Raw genomic sequence first — 20,070 nt, 5'->3', positions numbered from 1 at the left:
TGGGGTTTTTTTGCTCATCCTCATAATTAAACTCAGATGTTGTTGATATGACCTCCCTAGAGTGATATTAGCTCCAACAGAAGAAGCAAGGCCTGTGCGTATGTCATATGTGTGTATGTCATATATATATATATGTGACACAGAAAAAGTCCAACCATTGTTAATACAACAAGAATGGTTTGCACAACATCCATGTAACTTGGCAGCCAAAGAGAGGAGACTGGAATGCATATGTGTGAACAATGATTTCTTCACTGTACTAGTCAGTAGGAGCGGTATTACTGAGTAAGCATGTGTACTGTGTCACAGTCGCGTTAAAAATTACTGAGTGAGTAGAGCAACGAGTCTGCATCAAATTTTGCATTAAGCTTTAACCTTCCTCCACGGAAACTATTCAGATGATTCAGAAGGCCACAGCTATGGGCAACTGGTGATTGGCAGTTTCATCATGATGATGTGTCTGCTCATGCATCACATATATTTCATGCAGTGTTTTTTGGCAAAACATCAAATCACCCAGGTATCTCAGTCTCCCTACAGCCCAGATTTGGTGCCCTGTGACTTCTGGCTTTTCCCAAAACTAAAATCTCCTTTGAAAGGGAGAGATTTCAGACCATCGATGAGATTCAGGAAAATATGACCAGGCAGCTGATGGCAATTGGGAGAACTGTGTGAGGTTCCAAGATGCCTACTTTTTAAGGGGACTGAGGCATCATTGTCTTATGTACACTGTTTCTTGTATCTTGTGTCTTCTTCTGTATATATCTCTATTTTTCTGTAGTATGTGGCTGGATACTTTCTGGACATACCTCGTTGTATATGATACGATAATACTCATCAGTGAAATATGATGCTCAGGAAAGTTACCACACTATAAACTTAATAAGAAAGCCTCTGTGAAAACCAGAAAACCTGCCTAGCTTCCCCAATATGATGCTCCAGAGCATTTTTTTTTCTTACAGAGTAAGAAAATTCCTTTGCAAAATATCTAAAAATCAGTTTAAATAGACTTGTGACTACTTCTAAAGTCTTGGGTGTTTTAGGCTCACACCCTACCATTTACGTTACCATTCATGTTACCATTTATGGGAACAATGAAGTGTTTTTGTTTAAAAGTCTTTCCTCTCCAATTTAACAGAGATGGTACTGAGTCAACAATGGAGTTCTAGGAAGCAGACAAACTGAAAATGTCAATAAGCTATTAAAGCCATGCTCTCTCTAAATATCTCTCTAAAGATATTAGGAAGTTGCATTGATCCTGAATTCTTAAGAAGAGAAAAAGACCTTTAGATAGAACACAGGACTGAAGAGTAGCTGGGGAACACTAGCATAACCATGATTCTTTTTCCTTACAAATTCTTTCTGATCCACAGTCTGGGAAAACAAGGCCAAGGCTTACAAATTTTCAAGGAGAAGGAAAATCCCATGTTCATTTGGCCATTCAGCAATTGCATTCCCTATAGTATTTCCTAATACTTTTGTAAAACAGAGGAAATTTTTTTAGCAGAAAGTGCCCAGTGCTCAGAAGCAGACTAGTCTGGTGGCATACAATGATTTTGTCTTTCATTTATTTTTATACTCAGAGTTGGGATGAGATTCTATATACAATGACCAGAGAGCATTCTCAACCTCTATAAAACGTTCACATAACTGAACAGAGCTCAAATTTTATAGTGATGGCTGCATAACTTTGGGAATATGCCAACAACAAATAAGTGGTATATTTTAAATGGGTGAGTTATATGGTATATAAATTCTATCTCAACAAAGTGGTTATAAAAATTTTTAGTGTGTGGAGTCAAATAGGATACAGTTTCTTGAGTCTCAGCCCAAAGGGCAGAATTTCTAGATACTAAGTCCAGGCAACTGTATTTTAAACAAACATCTCAAGTGACTCCAGTGAAATGATACAAGGCTGACACTTTTAAGAAAATTTAAAAAGGTGATATATTTTGGTACTTCCTCTAAATAACAAAAAAAACCCCCACAAATATTCACAATAATCCATCATCAATAAAAGAGTAACAGTTCTTCAGAAATCATAAATTTGGTCCAATTCTTAATTCCCCATTATGAATGTGAGTATTATCAGTATTTTAGGAACCATGATAAATATTTGCTGAAACTATGACAGGAGTCCCCTTAGATAACTTGTATGAGCATTGAATGAGACACAAAAGAATTTTTCTTACTGTATATTTTCTTTTTATTTAGTTTTAAAATATATTTTATTGATTATGCTATTACAGTTCTCCAAAAATTTTCCCTTTTGCCTCCATCAGCCTGGTACCCCCTTCCCTCCAGCAATCCCTCACTTTAGATCAAGTCTATGGGTCATGCATATAAGTTCTTTGGCTTCTCCATTTTCTGTACTATTCTTGACACCCCCCTGTCTATTTTGTACCTACCAATTATGCTTTTTAACCCCTGCATCCTTCCCCCATTCTCGCCCTTCCCATTCCTAGCTGATAACCCTCCAAATGATCTACATATCTATGATTCTGTTCCTGTTCTGGTTGTTTGCTTAGTTTGGTACTTTTTTTAGATTCAATTGTTGATAGTTGTGAATTTGTTGCCCTTTCAATGTTTATAGTTTGGTTCTTTTTCTTAAATAAGTTCCTTTAACATTTCATATAAAAGGGCTTTGTGGTGATAAACTCCTTTAGCTTTACCTTATTTGGGAAGCACTTTATCTGCCCTTCTATTGTAAATGATACCTGTGCTAGATAGAGTAATCTTAGATGTAGGGCCTTGCTTTTCACCACTTTGAATACTTCTTTCTAGTCCCTTCTTCCCTGCAAAATTTCTTTTGAGAAATCAGCTGACAGTCTTATGGGAACTCCTTTGTAGGTAACTGTCTTCTTTTCTTTTGGTGCTTTTAATATCCTCTCTTTATCTTTAAACTTTGGCCTTTTAATTATGATGTGTCTTGGTGTGGCCCTCTTTGGGTCTGACTTGTTTGGGACTCTCTGAGCTTCCTGGACTTGTATGTCTATTTCCTTCACTAAATTAGGGAAGTTTTCTTTCATTATTTTTTCAAATAAGTTTTCAGTTTCTTTCTCTTCCTCTTCTTGTTGTAGCATCTGTATAATTTGGATATTGGTATGTTTAAAGTTGTCCCAGTCGTTCCTAAGCTTATCCTCATTTTTTTGAAATCTTTTTTCTTCCTGTTGTTCTGATTGAATGCTTTTTTCTTTCTTGTGTTCCAAATTGCCGATTTGATTCTCAGCTTCACCCTCTCCATTGGTGGTTCCCTATAGATTTTTCTTTATTTCACTTAGTGTAACCTTCATTTCTTCCCTGATTTTTTTTGCCATACTCAATGAGTTTTCTGAGCATCCTGATCACCAGTGTTTTGAACTCTGCATCTCATAGGCCAGTTATCTCTATTTTGCTTTCTTTTTCTGGGGTTTTATTCTGTTCTTTCATTTGGACCATATTTCTTTGCCTACTCAATTTGGCCTCCTCCCTGTGTTTGTTTTGTGTATTAGGTAAAGATGCTTCGACTCCCTGTCTTAGAAAAGGCACCTGTAAATTGTGTGGGGCAGAGCCTTTGGTACAAACCAGAGTGGGGCACACCGCTTCACTGCTTTGTGGTTCTGTGTTGGGGGAGGGCTCAAAGAGGGGACAATGCCACTGCCTGGCTTCTGGAGGTTTGCCTGACACTTGCCCCATTTCCAGTCATTTTACTCACTTTGAATATGTGACTGGCACCCTTCCAATTGTTGCCTTGCTGGTGAATATCAGAGTAGGTGGGTTTGTGTATGTTCTAAGTCCATGTGAACCCTTTAAATGGACTCTCCTGAAAATCCAGCAGTCTCCTTTGCCACCCCAACCCCCACTGGCATTCCCTTCCAGTTTTTATCCACCACACGTGGGTGTAGAACCACCTGTTGCTGCTGTCACCTCTCCACACCATACTGTATCTCTGCTCATCTCCATGACTTGACCCCTCCCACCCATCTGAATGAATGTGGCTTCTTTAAATCCTTGGTTGTCAGACTTCCAAACAGCTTAATTTTCTGACAGTTCTGGTTGTGTTATTTGTTTTGAGATATAGTTGTAATTCTTTCTGTGGTTGCACAAGGAGGCAAAGCATGTCTACCTATACCTCCATTTTTGCCAGAAGTCCCCTGTATATTTTCTTACTGAGTTCTCACAAAGACCCTATTGAGTTATAGGAACTGTAAAAGTCACCTGTCTTCTATAGGTAGAGATTCAGCAAGGTTAAATGTCATGCCTAAAACATCCAACTGATAACTCACTAATCTGCTTGGATACTAAGTTTTCTGACTCCTAGTTCAGCACTCTTTTCACCATAAATATCTGTCTTTAAAAATGCTTCCTCAGCATGTACCAACATGGCTTGCCCCTAACCTTTAGAAGCTATTGTTTGAGCACATTTATGAAGTTTCTATTGTTAATGATGCTAAGAAACTGTACATCTTTTTTCTTCCTACACCACAGAAAGAAAGTGTACAATTTAACACATTTCCCCCAATTCCCTGTAACAGTTTTTGTCTAAAGAAACTGGATTAATGTATATCAGCCTTGGAGAGCATATGCAAGTGTATGGAGTGTGTGTGTGTGTGTGTGTGTGTGTTGAGAAAGTGTGTCTCCATGTGTTTGTGGAAAAAAGGATAAACATTATTCTAATGTGAAATTATGATCATTTACTAATTTGCATGTGAACTGTTAAAAGAACTGATATTTATTAGATATTTACTATGTTATGTCTTTGTATACTCCTCCAGTCACAAATCCTGTCCCACGTCCATTGCTTAAAGACATGTATCTGGCTGCTCCACTCAGATCCCACTATCTCCCTAAGGTGGATTAATATCCCCATGAACTTCTCAAGCCGATGAATCCCTTGATCTTCTCACTTTTATTAACCTTCACCTCCATTCTACTTTAGTTATCCACTTCCAGGGCAATGTCATCACTCTAATATTCCCTGTCTTCAAAATGTTTATTCTAAAGATCCCACTGATCACAGTTGTCTCATTTGAAGTCAAAGAATTCTTTAATCATGATCAACCTTTTCCTCTTTAGTTCCTTTCAGGAAAATCTTGGATTCTATGTTCATTTCTTTAGTCAGACCTTTGTGAATTCCCAAACTTTCTGGCCCCATTGCCCTTTTGCCACAGACACCCCTTTCTCTGGCCTTCTGCTGGACCAGTGACTTTCTCCATTTCCCTCTCCAACTTCATCTGGGCTTCAGTGCAGCCTGGAAATTCTTCCAACTTCTTTTCAGTTTTTCCACTTTTATCAAATCTTTAAACATAATAACTTGACTAAGAGATCAACTAGATGAACTTTCTTCTTTGCAGAGAAAAATAGGATTTTTCACAGGAAAACCTTCAATTACTATCACCAAATCTATAAAATTACCTGCATTCCACAACTCATCTTTTCCTTCTTTCCTTTTGCTTCAGTAGGGTAGGTGTGTCTCCTTTGCACTAAGGGAAGACCATTCAGTAACTTTTCACATATCTTTATTGTCTCCCTCTGTTATGACTCCCTTATATTTTCATTCAGACATACCAAATCTTCTATCTTAAAATACAAACAAAACAAAAAAAATGCCTTTCTTACCCTGAGGAGCTCTTCAATCTACCATTTTTTTTCTTACACTTAGTTGCTCAAGTCAGAAGCATCTTTTATCCCTTCCTTGTCTTTGTCCCCTATATCCAATTGAAATGCATTTCTGTCAAATCTATTTCCTCAGTATCTCTTTATTCATTAAGTTTTCTTTATTTCCAATGCAAAGGCTCTAAATCAGTGTTGTCCAGTAGAAAAATAATGTGAATCATGTGTAAATGTTAAAATTTTTTAGTAGCCACAAAAAGTAAGAACAATGAAATTAATTTTAACAATCTATTTTTTTAACCCAATATATTCAGAAATGTTATTTCAATATATAATCATGATAAAAATATTAATGGGATACTTACCTTCTACATTTGGATTAACTACATCTAAATATACAGTTGCTAGTGGCTACCATATTGAACAGTGCAGCCCTAGATGGTCATCTCTTGCCTGATTCCATCAATTCTTTGCTGAATGTCCAGAAGAAGCTTCCAGTGTTTTTCTTGTCTCCTGCTGGGGCCCCCTCCCATGTGTTCTGTACACCACAAAGAGAATAATTTTTCTAAAGACAAAATTTCATGTTGTTCTTCTCCATAGGAGTCTATGTGCTTTCTCACAGATCTATAAGCTTGACCACTTTCCAGCTTCAATTCTTCCTTCTTTGACTCCATAATATAGCACATAATGCCCATTAAATGTAATTTTGGCCTTTAAAGCCACTTTGATCTTCTTGGGTTCTGTTTCTTTTGCTTAGAATGCTCTTCTTCGCTCTCCATGTCCTCATTCATCCTCAATAGGCTAACTGCTACTCATATTTTGAGTCTCCTCAGGAACCTTCCTTAATCACCTAGGTTTGGATTATGTGTTCCTCCTGTGTACTCACATGCAACTATTAGTTTCTTCTACCATAGCCTTTATTGTACTATTGATACTTTCTTTTTTTTTTTAATTTATTTTTATTTTTAGAGAGGGAAGGGAGGGAGAAAGAGAGAGAGAAACATCAATGTGCAGTCACTGGGGGTCATGGCCTGCAACCCAGGCATGTGCCCTGACTGGGAATCGAACCTGCGATGCTTTGGTTCGCAGCCCGCGCTCAATCCACTGAGCTACGCCAGCCAGGGCAATACTTTCTTTATATTTAGCTATCTTCCCCTTTTGACCTTAACTGCAGTCAAAGCATGGACAACACTATATAATGTTCGTTGAGTAAGTGAATGAGTAAATGAACAAATGTAATTTTTTTTAGTATTGAGAGAGAGAGAGGCCTTTCCTATTTGCAAATTCTGTGATTTAAAAGTATTTTTTTCTCTTGTTCTTTCTTCATTCCTTGGATCTCATTAATTTCCAGATGAATTTGTTTCAAAAGAAATCATTTCTTTAAGGTATGTATTAAAAGGTAAAGAGCATGAAATAGCTCTTTCACTGGAAGAAAAGACAGAAAAACTCCCACAGAGAATAAGTGAAAATTGCATAGCATGTGTTAGAAGAATTAACATTTGATTTTGTAGTGAAATAACTATTATTAAAGTTAACAATGCCTCCATGTCACTAAAACTAATGGACTTTTAAATCTTGGATATCTGACCTGATTTCTCAGGTGCCAGTCTTTTAAAACTCATCTCCCCTTTGAAACATTCTTTTCCCACTGGCATCCCTGGAACCTTATTCTTCTGGTTTTCTTCCTGTCTCCCTTACTGTTCCTTTTCATTCTCCTCTCTCTCAGCATTTAAATGTTAAGGTGCCTCAAAACTAGACTTTTCGTTCTTTCTAGTCTCATTCTCTGCTCTCTCCCTAAATAGTCCCACCAGTTTATGACTTTATTTTCTCTATACCAATGTTTCTTAAATATGTTGTTCAATGCCAAACCTGCCTTCTTGTCCTTACATCTATCATCTAAGTATCAATTTAAGATCTCCTATTGCAGAGATAAATGACCTCAAATTGAACAAAATATAGAATTAATGACCACCTGTAAAGTTCACTCTCTCCAGTGTTTTCTATTTCACTGAAAGACACCACCCTGCATGTACTTACTCAAGCCAGAATACTGGAAATCATCTTACACACCTCCTTCTCTTCTAATCTGTATTTCCAATCAATATTTAGTGAATATTTATCCAATCAAAATTGCTGAATTAATATTATAAATTTTTGCACAAATAAAGTGTATAGAGTTCTTAAAGCATATATGTATATGTGTTATATATTTTCACCATATATATTTACATAGCTATGGAATTTTGGGGGGGCCTCACACAACATTTATCTAAATGTTATTATCCTTTCTGCCTTTTTGTACATCCATGGGAAACTCTTTATTTTCCTGACTAAGTGAGGATAGTATCATAGTTGGCGTCATTTTTGTTAGTCAAGAGGGACAAGAAATATGAGCATTTGGGATACCAGTTAACATTTATATCTATCTCACGCTTTTTTAAGGAGTTTGTAACATAATAGCAAAAGCTTAGAATTGGAGAGGAACGGCATGTACAATCTTTGGGAGCTAAACCTCTGAATCCAGGGAAAACCTATGCTGCCTTTTTCCTCTTAATTTGCCTCTAATTAGTTAAGGATAGTTAAAATATAGAGGAACTATTGAGAAAGAGTATCTCCTAGGTGCAATTACCGTTATTTTCCTTTCTCTTTTGGTGATAAATAAGCAAGAAAGTTCTATATCCTTTCTTTACCTAGAATTGGTGAACAGGACAATCACAGGCTGCCATCTGCCCTGTCAGAGCCCAGCCTAATTGGCAGTGCTGAGAGAGCCTTAGCCTTGTGCTATAAAACTGACAATACTGGGAACTTTCCAGAACACTTGGTGAGAAGTGGATGAGCGGTGACTTTCTGAGCTGTGCAGCAACATTCTCTTTCCTGTCCCTCCACACCTGCCTCAGCCTGTTCACCAGCTGTCAAAAATGGTGAAAGCAACCAATTATTATCATGCTTTGGCGGTCAAACCCAATGCCACCCAGGAAGAATTGAACAAGGCTTACAGGAAGTGGGCCTTGAAGTAGCACCTTGATAAGAATCCAAATGAAAGAGAGAAGTTTAAACAGATTTCTCAAGCTTACAAAGTCTCAAGCTTTGCTCTCTGATGCAAAGACAAGGGCATTATTTGATAAGGGAGGAGAACAGGCAATTAAAGAAGGTGGAACAGGTGGTGACTTTAGTTGCCCCATGGACATCTTTGATGTTTTTTGGAGGATGAGGAAGGATGCAGAGGGAGAAAAGAGGTAAAAATAGTGTGCATCAGCTCTCAATAACCTTAGAAGATTTATGCAATGGTGCAGTAAGAAAACTAGCTCTGCAAAGGAATGTGATTTGTGACAAATGTGAATGCTGAGGTAGTAGAAAGGAGCAGTAGACTGCTGTCCCAATTGCCAAGGTACTGGTATACAAATAATAATTCATCAGATAGGACCAAGAATGTTTCTGCACATTCAGTCTGTGTGCATGGGGTGCCAGGGTCTTTGGAGAATGGATCAGTCCTAAAAATAGATGCAAAAGCTGCAATGGAAGGAAGATAGTTTCAGAGAAGATTCTAGAAGTTCAAATTGACAAAGTCATGAAAGATAGCCAGAAGATAACATTCTGTGGTGAAGGAGACCAACAACCATGACTAGAGCCAAGAGATATTATCATTGTTTTAGGTCCATCAGAAGAACCATATCATTTTCATTCAATGAGAAGACCTTTTTATGTGTATGGGCATACAGCTGGTTGAAGCATTGTGTGTCCTCTAAAAGCCAATAGATACCCTTGGCAACCAAACCATAGTCATCACCTCTCATTCAGGTCAGATTGTCAAGCATGGAGACATCAAGTGTGTGTGCTAAATGAAGACATGCCAATTTATCATAGACCTTATGAAAATGGTTTTCTGATCATTGAATTTAACGTAAACTTTCCTGAGAAAGGCTTTCTGTCTCCTGATAAACTCACTTCTACCTGAAAGGAAGGAGGTAGAAAAGACTGATGAAATGGACCAGGTAGAACTGGTGGACTTTGATCCAAATCAAGAAAGACAGTGCCGTTACAATAGAGAAGCATATGAGGATGATGAACATCATCCTAGGAGTGGTGTTCAGGGTCAGATCTCTTAATGGGGCCAGTGAATGATACTCACTGCTGGCATTTTATATACCGTAGTGAATGAGTGAAGGACTATAATCATAATATGCTCACTACTTGCTATTGTTTTTGTTTTAATATTCAATTATGCTAGTGTTTTAAAAGTTAATTGAAGAATAAACTCAAAATATAAAAGCTCAAGGAAAAAAAAAACTGACAATACTGTTTCTCATCAAAGTATGTCTGTTTGGACCACATGGGCAACATGACATCTGCATGTTTACCTTTGTCCTAAGAATAATAATTCTTTTTATTAATTAGAAGTTAGGTTCTGTTGTGGAAAAGAGAGATTCTAAATAAAGTGGCTTAATCATAAAGAGAGTTGATTTCTTTCTCATAAAATCCAAATGCAGACAGTTTAAGGCCAGCATGGTGGCTCCACTGCTGACTTGGAGCAGAGCACCTTAATGACTGTCCAATGACAAGGCTTTTTTTTTTTTACCTTCTGTATACCCAGTTTTTGAAATTTTGGCTTTCTGCTCTGGCATTGGGCCTGCTGACCATTTCATTTATGAGGGTTGCCCTGCTGCCACTAAGGGAGTGGAAATTCTAGGCCTTTATTGTGCTACCTGTTGAGGTCAACCTTATCCGTGGTGGTTGGAAGTGACTTTGACCCAGCTTCCCTGACACCAAATCTCTCCCATGTTCTTTCCATTAGGATGTCTGAGGCTTCTACCACCTAGCCTTCTCTCGTGTGGGATGATATCAGTTTAAATAGCATGCGGAAGAGCCAAACACACCTCATCTAACTGTAATGGAAATTAGCTCAGGGATTTACCTAGCAGGCAAACAACTGGAGAGAAGTTGTTTCCGAGAAAGAAGGCACAGTTCACTGCTTCATCTGGGGCTAAGAGTACGATTAGTGGTCAAGGAGGTTTCACAGGACATTAAAGGTGTTCAATGACTTACATTACTACCGTATCAATCGGCCAGGAGCGTCCAAGATGTAAACATTAAACAGAAAAATATTTCTTGATCCGGTCCCCTGCCCTGACTTTATCGCCATTTATGTATAATTAAACTACAAAGAGAGTGGCTGTATCATTTTCTTTCTTTCAGTGTGGGCTCCATGAAAAAGAAGAGCATGTTGCGAAATCATTTGCATCTCCAAAAGTTGGCTACCATATCTACATACCCCAATTTGGTGGGGATTTGGCGTGAACACGTCCTTTTTCGGGGATGAGGGTTTATTTCGGGGATGGGGGTTGTACAGATAAACCTATAAAGTTTTCAGGTGCGTACCGAAGGTCTCCACCACCCTGCTTCAGGAGCAGGTCTCCTGGAACACCAGTGCGGTGCTTGCGGCGCGTCCAGCAAGCTAAGTCTCAGGAAGGCCTCGGAGTTGCAAAGTCAGGGGAAGCTGGTACCTAGACCCCCAGACTCTCTTGCGCCTGCGCCGTTAACTCCACCTCAAGGAGTCAGGCTCAGGCGGAGGGCGCTACGTGCACCTAGGTCCCGGACCCGCCGTGGCGGGTTTAGGTGCCAGATTTCTTCTTACCCGAACTCCAAACACCAGGCAGGAGAGCTTAGAGGCTGGTTTGTACTCGCTGCATCCCAGACTGCTGGCTGCGCTGGGTCCACATGCACCACGGTAAACAGCTACTGAAAGAGGTAGGGAAGGTAAAAATGAATAGCATAAGCACTCAGTAAAGTAAAAACTTTGAAATTAATGTAGAAATTTGACTCGTGCTAAATAAATTGGATGAAAGCGAATACCAGAAGTAGAGACTTTGGCTGGGGGATGTAGCTCAGTGGTAGAGCGCGCGCTTCGCATGTGTGAGGTCCCGGGTTCAATCCCCGGCATCTCCAACCAGCCGCTGTGGTTTTTTTTTCCCGCTTTTACCGTACGACACAATATATTCTAATTATCATACATAATTTTTGTTTACATACTCTAGGTCTCCCCAAAACAATCTGGGAGGCTGAAAAGCAATATTGAGGCCTAGAAACTCAGAACTTTTGGTTGCACAAAGTAAAAGTAAAACAGGAATTTGCCTTGATTCATATTCATCTGCATAAAGCAAACATTTCCTTGTCTTTATGACCCTGTTTTCAACACTCAGGATGTGCAAGTGCAAAAAGACTCACACTGCATTGGCCGGGAATCGAACCCGGGCCTCCCGCGTGGCAGGCGAGAATTCTACCACTGAACCACCAATGCACCCTGTGTGTGTATACTTTCTGCATACTACAAAAGGGGATATTTTCATATAAGTAGTTCTGTTTTTGTAATTTCATAGTATTTATATGTTCAATTTTAGAGAAAGTAATGTAATACTTATTAAACAATTATCCAAAATATTGAGAAAACATTAACATTTACAGAAAACCTCATATTAATTTTATGTTGAACTATATGAGGAGATTCTCCTGAAGCTCTCCTTGGTGAAGAAGGCAAATTAAAATTTTGTTATGTATGTACAGGACTACACAATTACTTAGCTGTATCTTAGACATTTAGATAATTTATAACAATGCTTTTTTCCCCACCCCACCCCTTTATTTTTTATCATTTTAGCTATTAAGACAAATACACGATGATATTTGTCAGGAATGGGGATTAGGGACAAAGGAGCAGTGAAGGGGAACTGGGACACCTTGAACCAAATTATAAGGGTATATTGGAACTCTGTAATTCAAACAGGGAACTTCGAAGTGTTGGTGATTCTAAGCAAGTGACAAAATTCTCTAAACTGCCCCTTCTTTCATTGTGAATGACTTTTCAGTGTAAAACAGTATGAGTCTGGTTCCTCAATGCTTAGTTTCTGTGGAAAGTAAAATTGAAAACCATACAAGGATAGATGAAGGGGAGAAGGTAGGTGAGAAGGAAGCATTTATGGAAATAAGTATAAACATAAGATAAAGTTTCTGGATTTAGCCCTTTATCTCTGGGAAGGAAATTTCCAACAATTTTCAGGATCATTGAAAACCAAAGAGGATTTAGGGGGAAAGTATGAGAAAATAACAGCAAACACATAGCAGGGTCCATGTGCTGGGCTGTGTTAGTATTATCACACATGAACTTCAACCCAATGAGGTATTTTAACTACTCCCACTTAGTAAATGAGGAAACTGAGCCTCGTGGGAAGATTGGAAAACATGTAATTGTCATAGTTAACATCTATATGCTTAGCCACCTCTCTGCCTACAACAGAATAAATCACTGTGTACTTGCACCAGAAATACTGCACTTAGCTCAGGACATTATGTATCAGGAATAGTAGAATGGAGTTAGAAAAAGATCATAAAAGGGTACTGAAGTAATGTAAGAATTTCTGTTAAAATTTGTTTTAAGAAATTTTTAGTATGTGGATGCAGAAAAAAATTGAAATCAAATATATCATAGGGTTATAAATATATAAATGATATAAAGAGATTAGGGAAGCTGAAAATCTAGACTGCAATTCTAAGTGACCTGTGGAAAAACAAAGTCAAATCATTTTACCTCTCTGAACCCCAGTTCTTTAAAATAAGAAAACAAGGGGGAGATGTGGTTTTTCAAATTGCATTCCGAAGGGGTCTAGCTTTCTCGAAGGGCTTCAGGGCCATTGCCTGGTAAGGCTCCACCTTCTCCGGGTGGAGAGGTGTCACTTCCACCAGCTCATTTTTAAACTCTCCCATTTATTTACATTTGTTTGATGGGTTAAAATCTGACATGGAAAATAACTTCGAAAAGCCCTGAACTAAATGACCCAAGTTTCTTTGAACTCGGAAATATTATGATTCAAAATAAAATAACAATCTAAAAAAATAATAAACACAACCCTCAGTATAAGAAACACTACCAAAAGTTTAAAACAGGTGGAAGGAATCAAATTAAAAATATGATGTGATGGTAAACATTATTAGTTGCCTATCCAAGGCCATTTTACTTTCTTTCTCAATGAAAGTTGGTACCAATCTACCTAGCCCCTGGGACAAATGTAGCACCCTAGGCCAGTTATTCTATTTTCCTTCCTAAAATTTTATCTGGGATGGGATTCTGACAGTCACTAACAATGAGAAGGAAGTATGTATTCAGCTAGGGGCTTCTGGGAAAAGATGGGACATCTCTTCTGCCTTTTCTTCTCTGCTTGTAACACTGTGGTATGAGGCATGATGCTTGGAGTTCCCAGACATCTTGTGACTTGAAGAATGACTAAGGAGGACCTAGCAGAAAGATGAAAAGAGACACTGCACCATCCTTGGATGTTCTCCTTTCAGGCTTTTGTTTAAGTAAGATAATAAAAGATCTTTACTGTCTAATCCCCATTTAAGTTGGGCATTTTGTTATATGCAGCCAAAATCAAGGTGTGTGTGAGTGTATGTGTGTCCAGCAGTTCACACACTTTCTGATACAAGTCTGGGAGAAATTTTTTGTTATGAAGAGAACCTTGAGATTTGGGCAAGGCTAACTTTCCCCCAAATCTGTTTCTATCACAATGGTAGAACTATGAAACAGGTCTAGCCAAATATTTCCCTCGCCATTGTGCTGAATGTACAGATGGATATGTGATCATGCCAGGGACAATTCTTACCAACATTTTTTTTGCCAGAGATATAAGCAAGAAAATAAGCACCTTTCACATAGGGTGAGCAAACTGGTTGAATTTATAGCTGAGATTATTGATGCCAACTTGCTTGTCCAAGAAAGAGAGAGACAGACAGACAGACAAGCATCTCTAATATAACATTGAGCCTTTAGAAGCAGCCATGCCTGGATTTTAGGTTATATGAATCAGTAAGTTGTCTTTAGACAATAAGTTGTCTTTTTTTTTAAGTTAATTTAGCAGCATTTATTTTGCTTGCCTCTGAACAACACAAACTGAGAAACTATTTTACCACAAACAAAGTAAATTTAGAGAACTCCCTGAATGTGATATAAGTTAAAAATATGAAAGGGTAAGAAAGGTTTAAAGAAACTCATCAGTGGTAGAATTACAAAGGGACAGCAAAATGCATGAGAAATGTTTGAAGGACTCATCCCTAATTTCTCGGAATAATGTAAATTCTATAGCAAGGGAAGCCACTGAAGATTTTTTTCAGCAGGAGGAACAGAGCATTTGAAGGGGTGACGTGGAAGAGAAGTGCAAGTTAAAAGTAGAGAAATTCACCCAAGAGGTTTTAGTGGGAGTGGAGAGGCAATGGGATCCTGAACCAGGGTGAGGACTCTAGCGTGAGGTTCATGGCAAGGCAGAATGAGAAAGAAAAATCAATGTAGGAATCCAACCTTAAGTGACTGGGAGAAGAGTGATATAATGTTGGGAAGTCTGGAGGAGAAAGGACTGAAAGGAACAAGGTGCAGTGAACTGTTTCCTTTTGGAAATAAGGACACAAGTAGGGAAGACGCCTACTGAGCAGTTGACATTTAGATCTGGAGAAATTAAGGCTGCAGAGGTAGAGTTTGGAGTCAACTGCACAGAAGTCAAAGTCAAAAATGTAGACATGGAGAAAATCACAGAAAAAGAAGAGTGCTGAGGGCAGAGCCTTGGGAAGCTCCGTTTTAGGGAGTACAAACAGTTAGGGAGCCAAAAGTAGAGAAACAGAGAAGTAGGGTGTCATGGAATCTGTAGAAACAAGCCTTCTTCAGGCAGGCAGAGCCTGCTCCCCTTTTCTCATTCTCAGCAGCACATCATGACAAATACACATATTATTATACATCATAGATGTACTCTGTATTAATTCTGTTTCACATCTTAGATGCTGTGGCAGACAGTGATTTTGTTATCAGTATGGTCAAGCATGGAAAAAACACAAGATGGCCAAGAGTGCCTTCTGGGTCGCACACACAAACACTTTCCCTAGTCCGCTATGATCCCATGCCCTGATGAGCGGCCCCCACTGAGGCTGGCAGAAGGAAGAAGGCAGGGAGTTCCATGACATGTTATACTGTCATCTCTTTTGGGAAACCTGGTCACTGTGACAGCCCAAAGGGCAGGCAAGGAATGTAAATTGCATCAGAGCATCTTGGAACACTTGTTCAAGGCACCTAGTCCCCAGTTGGCATTGGCTCACTGTGGAAATGTGACCAAATTGATGTCACCTAAAGAAAGCAAACCATTAAAAAACAGAGATAGTTCATATGATACACAGCCACCAAAGCAATGACATTTAAAAAAAAAAAAACTTGTGAGTGATTGTATTGATTTAATACACACAGCTTATTTCTGTCCCAGGTTACAAACTAGCCCTGGGGAAATGGAGAAGCCAGTTATTTGGATTGCCCTTTACTGGCTGGGAATTAAATCATTACTTATTCCATTTTAGAATCACAAGTAGTACCCTAAGGCCTACTTTCGTAAGGATTAAAACCAAGGCATGGAAATGAAGAGTCCAGGTATAATTCTCAGATGCATGCAGATGTTGAGAAGGCAGCGATTTCTCCTGGAAAGCTGTCACTGCAAACTCACCCTGTTCACAATATGCTCATTCCCAGTCCTCCAACATGTCCCGACTAGCCAACAAGGCTGATCTTCCCCTTTTCAACTGGCATTGTAGCTTGCTGTTACTCCTCATGCCTGTCCCTCTTACCTAGTGCAGAGCCTTTCCTGCTCACTCCCTGGGCTGCCTCAGAGACCTCTGATTTATTTTCTTTGCCATCTTACATGCAGCTACCAGTCAGATTTTCTTCCTCTCTCCTTTTCTTTCTCTCCCTCCCTTTCTCTCTCTGTTTCTTATTTCCTTAATTTTTGAAAAGGCAATCATTTCTTTATTGCTGGTTCAAGAATTGACTTACTGATCATTTCAAATCCATACAAAGTCCTCTGTGTGAGGAAATGTGGGTGTAAATTTTCTTTTTCCCTTTCTTTATGCCCATCGCTGTGTATGGCATTTATTTAAATACTTGAGCTCCTACTCTTGGCTACCTACCATCTAACTGCAGAAACGTCCTTCCCTTTTCCTAAGAAGGGCTTTCTCTTCTTCCTCACAAGTCATTTGGTTTCTTAAAAAATACTTGTTTTCATAAGTAACCCGTGCATATGGTGCAAAATTCAAAAGGTTTAGGAGTGTGTGTTAAAATTTTGATGGTTGCAAGATAGGAGGGTGGTTGGGGAGATCAATGAAAAATGAAATGGGATTAAGAAGTACAAATTGGTAGTTACAAAATAGTCATGGGAATGTAAAATACAGCACAGACAATACAGTCAATAATATTATAATAACTATGTAGAGTGTCAGATGAGTACTAGAATTATTGGGTGCATAGTTTCATAAATTATATAAATGTCTAATCATTTTGTTATACACCTGAAACTAATATAATATTGTATGTCAGTCATAATTTAAAAATTTAAAAGGGCGTATTCAGTTTGTTTGTTTTTTAAAGAGTATGCGTTAAAAAGTATGTCTTAATCCCACCCACCCTGTTCCTGGATTCTTTTTCTTGGAGAAAACTATTGTCATCAGTTTCTTGGGTTTCCCGCCACAGATAGTCTACATAAATACAAATATTTCATTTTACTTTTATGCACAAGTGGTACTTACCATACATGCTGTTGTGCTCATTGACTTTTCTTTCCTCTTTTTTTTTTAGAAAAATAGATCTCAGAAAATTTTTCTTCTAAGTACACTCAGAGTTAACTCTTTTTAATGGCTCTGTGCTAAATTGTAACTTCCCTTTACTGACTAGGAATTAAAACATTATTTATTTCACCTCAGAATCATAAATAGTGCCCTATGGCCGAGTTTTCTAAGAATTTTGAATCAAGGCATAGAGACAAAGAATCCAGCTATAATGCTAAGATGTCTGAAGATGGTGAGAATGTGCACGGCACCAAGCTATCATAATTACCTTAACCAGCTACTTAGCAGGGGACATTTAGTTTGTTTCTGATCTTTTGCTAATACAACCAACACAATAGTGAATACCTTTGAATAAATGCCATTTTGCTCGTGTGTGAAAATATCTGCAGGATAAATTCCTGAAGTGTAACTGCTAAGTCAAAGGGTGAGTGCATTTTAAATGTTTTTTTTAAAATATATTTTATTGATTATGCTATTGCAGTTGTCTCATTGTTTTCTCCCCTTTTTCTCCCTTAGCCCGGTACACTGCCTGCCACCAGCATTCCTCGCCTCCTCCCATTAGTTCATGCCCATGGGTCACACATATAAGTTCCTTGACTTCTCCATTTCCTATATGATTCTTAACCTCCCCCCGTCTATTTTGTACATACCATTTATGCTTCATATTACCTATGCCTTTTCCCCCATTATCCACCCCCTCCACCCCACTGATAACCCTCCATGTGATCTCCATTTCTGTGGTTCTGTTCTTGTTCTAGTTGTTTGCTTAGTTTGTTTTTCTTTCTGTTTTTGCTTTTTAGGTTTGGTTGTTAATAGTTGTCATTTTACTATTCATAGTTTTTTATCATCTTCTTTTCCTTAGATTAATCCCTTTAATATTTCATATAATAAGTTCTTGGGGATGATGAACTCTTTAACTTGACCTTATCTGGGAAGCACTTTATCTGCCCTTCCATTCCAAATAATAGCTTTGCTGTATAGAGTAATCTTGAATGTAGGTCCTTGCCTTTCATGACTTGGAATACTTCTTTCCAACCCCTTCTTGCCTGCAAGGCCTCTTTTGAGAAATCAGCTGACATTCTGATGGGAACTCCTTTGTAGGTAACTCTCTCCTTTTCTCTTGTTGCTTTTAAGATTCTCTCATCTTTAATCTTGGGTAATGTAATTAAGATGTGCCTTGGTGCGTACTTCCTTGGGTCCAACTTCTATAGGACTCTCTGAGTTTCCTGGACTTCCTGGACATCTATTTCCTTTGCCAAATTGAGGAAGTTCTCCTTCATTATGTTTTCAAATAAGTTTTCAATTTCTTGCTCTTCCTCTTTTCCTTCAAGTAACCTGTGATTTGGATGTTGGAACTTTTAAAGTTGTCATAGATGTTCCTAAGCCTCTCCTAATTTTTTTGAATTCTTGTTTCTTCACTGTGTTCCAGTGAATGTTTATTTCTTCCTTGTGGTTCAAATCATTGATTTGAGTCCCAGTTTTCTTCACTTCAGTATTGGTTCCTTTTGTATTTTTATTTCACTTTGCATAACCTTCACTTTTTCCTCTATTTTGTGACCATACTCAACCAATTCTGTGAGCATCCTGATTACCAGTGTTTTGAACTCTGCATCTGATAGGTTGGCTATATCTTCATTGCTTAATTCTATTTTTCACTTACCCAACACAAGTTTGGGTAAGTGAAAACACACAGCTGGATCCTAAAAGAAGCCATAGCAGAGTGAAAGGAAAGATATAAATAAACATTTTCTCATTATATTTCTTAAGTTATCAAAGAAATTCAAGCAAAAAAAGGAGATATCATTTTATACCTACTAGACCTGACATTATTAAACTTTATCTGAGTGTGAACAGTGACATGGGAGCATGTAACCCTGATGCAAACCATGGTGTACCATTTGTGGGCATGTGGATGGGTACGGCCATTTGGGAGAGGAGCTGGTACCACTTGGGCAAATTAGGTTTACATGTAAACTATGACCTAGCATTTCCACTTGGATGTTTATTGCAAAGAAATTCTTATGTACTGTACAAGGATATTCACTGTAGCATAACTTGTGAAAGCAACCCAAGTGTTCTCCAGGAAAGTGGACCAGTAAACCATGATGGTGCATGCTTATAGGCAGGAAGTAGGAGGAGCAAATTAGATGCATCACAGAGCAGCACAGATGCTCTCGAAATCATGGTCCCTAGTGAGTAATGTAAGTTACAAAATGAGCTATAACCATATAAATTTCATAAGTTTAAAATTATGCACTGAAAACAATACATGTTTTGTAAAGTTACATGTAAACAAAAAGATGTATGTTAAACATAATATATTGATGGTGTATAGGAAGGCAAAGGAATAGAATATGAATATTTGAATAAAATATGTATGTATTATACATGGATCCAGCAGAAGTAACCTCTGCTTGAGTGTGGTTGGTAGAGTAATAATATGCATGTAATAATTTATAGTTTTAATTTGAACATTTCATCTAAAATTTCATATGATATACTTGAGTGTGATATTGTTATGTTATAGAATTACATGCTTATGATTTTGTAATAAAAGATTTTGTAATAAGAAAGGGACATTATTTGCATTGGACCGTGTGTGTGTGTGTGTGTGTGTGTGTATGCACACACACATATACATGTGAGTATAGACACAAAACAACAAAGAGATGTGGTCAAATGATAATAATATATTATGAACAGAGAAATATGATTAGCTCAACTCCAGACAAATGAGATCCCTCAATTCAAAAAAAATGCTCAAAATAAAGGATATACATTATTAAAATGCAAGCGGCAAAGAAAGGTATAAAGTATAATTCATACTTTCTAGTATCTTGC

At 38.1% G+C, this 20,070-nt stretch overlaps 1 long non-coding RNA gene, 2 other non-coding genes and 1 pseudogene across 3 annotated transcripts; 3 read left to right on the top strand and 1 right to left on the bottom strand.

Annotated features, from left to right (window-relative positions):
* The first annotated feature begins 8,501 nt into the window (after positions 1 to 8,501).
* Positions 8,502 to 9,839, top strand: LOC114495614 (annotated as a pseudogene).
* A 1,624-nt stretch (positions 9,840 to 11,463) lies between these two features.
* Positions 11,464 to 11,535, top strand: TRNAA-CGC. Its single transcript has one exon. It is a non-coding gene; the product is annotated as a tRNA-Ala (tRNA).
* Positions 11,536 to 11,816: 281 nt separating this feature from the next.
* Positions 11,817 to 11,887, bottom strand: TRNAG-GCC. Its single transcript has one exon. It is a non-coding gene; the product is annotated as a tRNA-Gly (tRNA).
* Positions 11,869 to 16,003, top strand: LOC118500106. The gene is made up of 2 exons (XR_004902636.1): positions 11,869 to 13,941; positions 15,973 to 16,003. It is a non-coding gene; the product is annotated as an uncharacterized LOC118500106 (long non-coding RNA).
* Positions 16,004 to 20,070: the final 4,067 nt, after the last annotated feature.

The sequence above is a fragment of the Phyllostomus discolor genome, chromosome 4, assembly GCF_004126475.2.
Source record: "Phyllostomus discolor isolate MPI-MPIP mPhyDis1 chromosome 4, mPhyDis1.pri.v3, whole genome shotgun sequence".
In the NCBI taxonomy this organism is placed as follows: domain Eukaryota; kingdom Metazoa; phylum Chordata; class Mammalia; order Chiroptera; family Phyllostomidae; genus Phyllostomus; species Phyllostomus discolor.
Note: the sequence above shows the minus strand (reverse complement) of the source record. Positions and strands in the feature narration are given on the sequence as shown.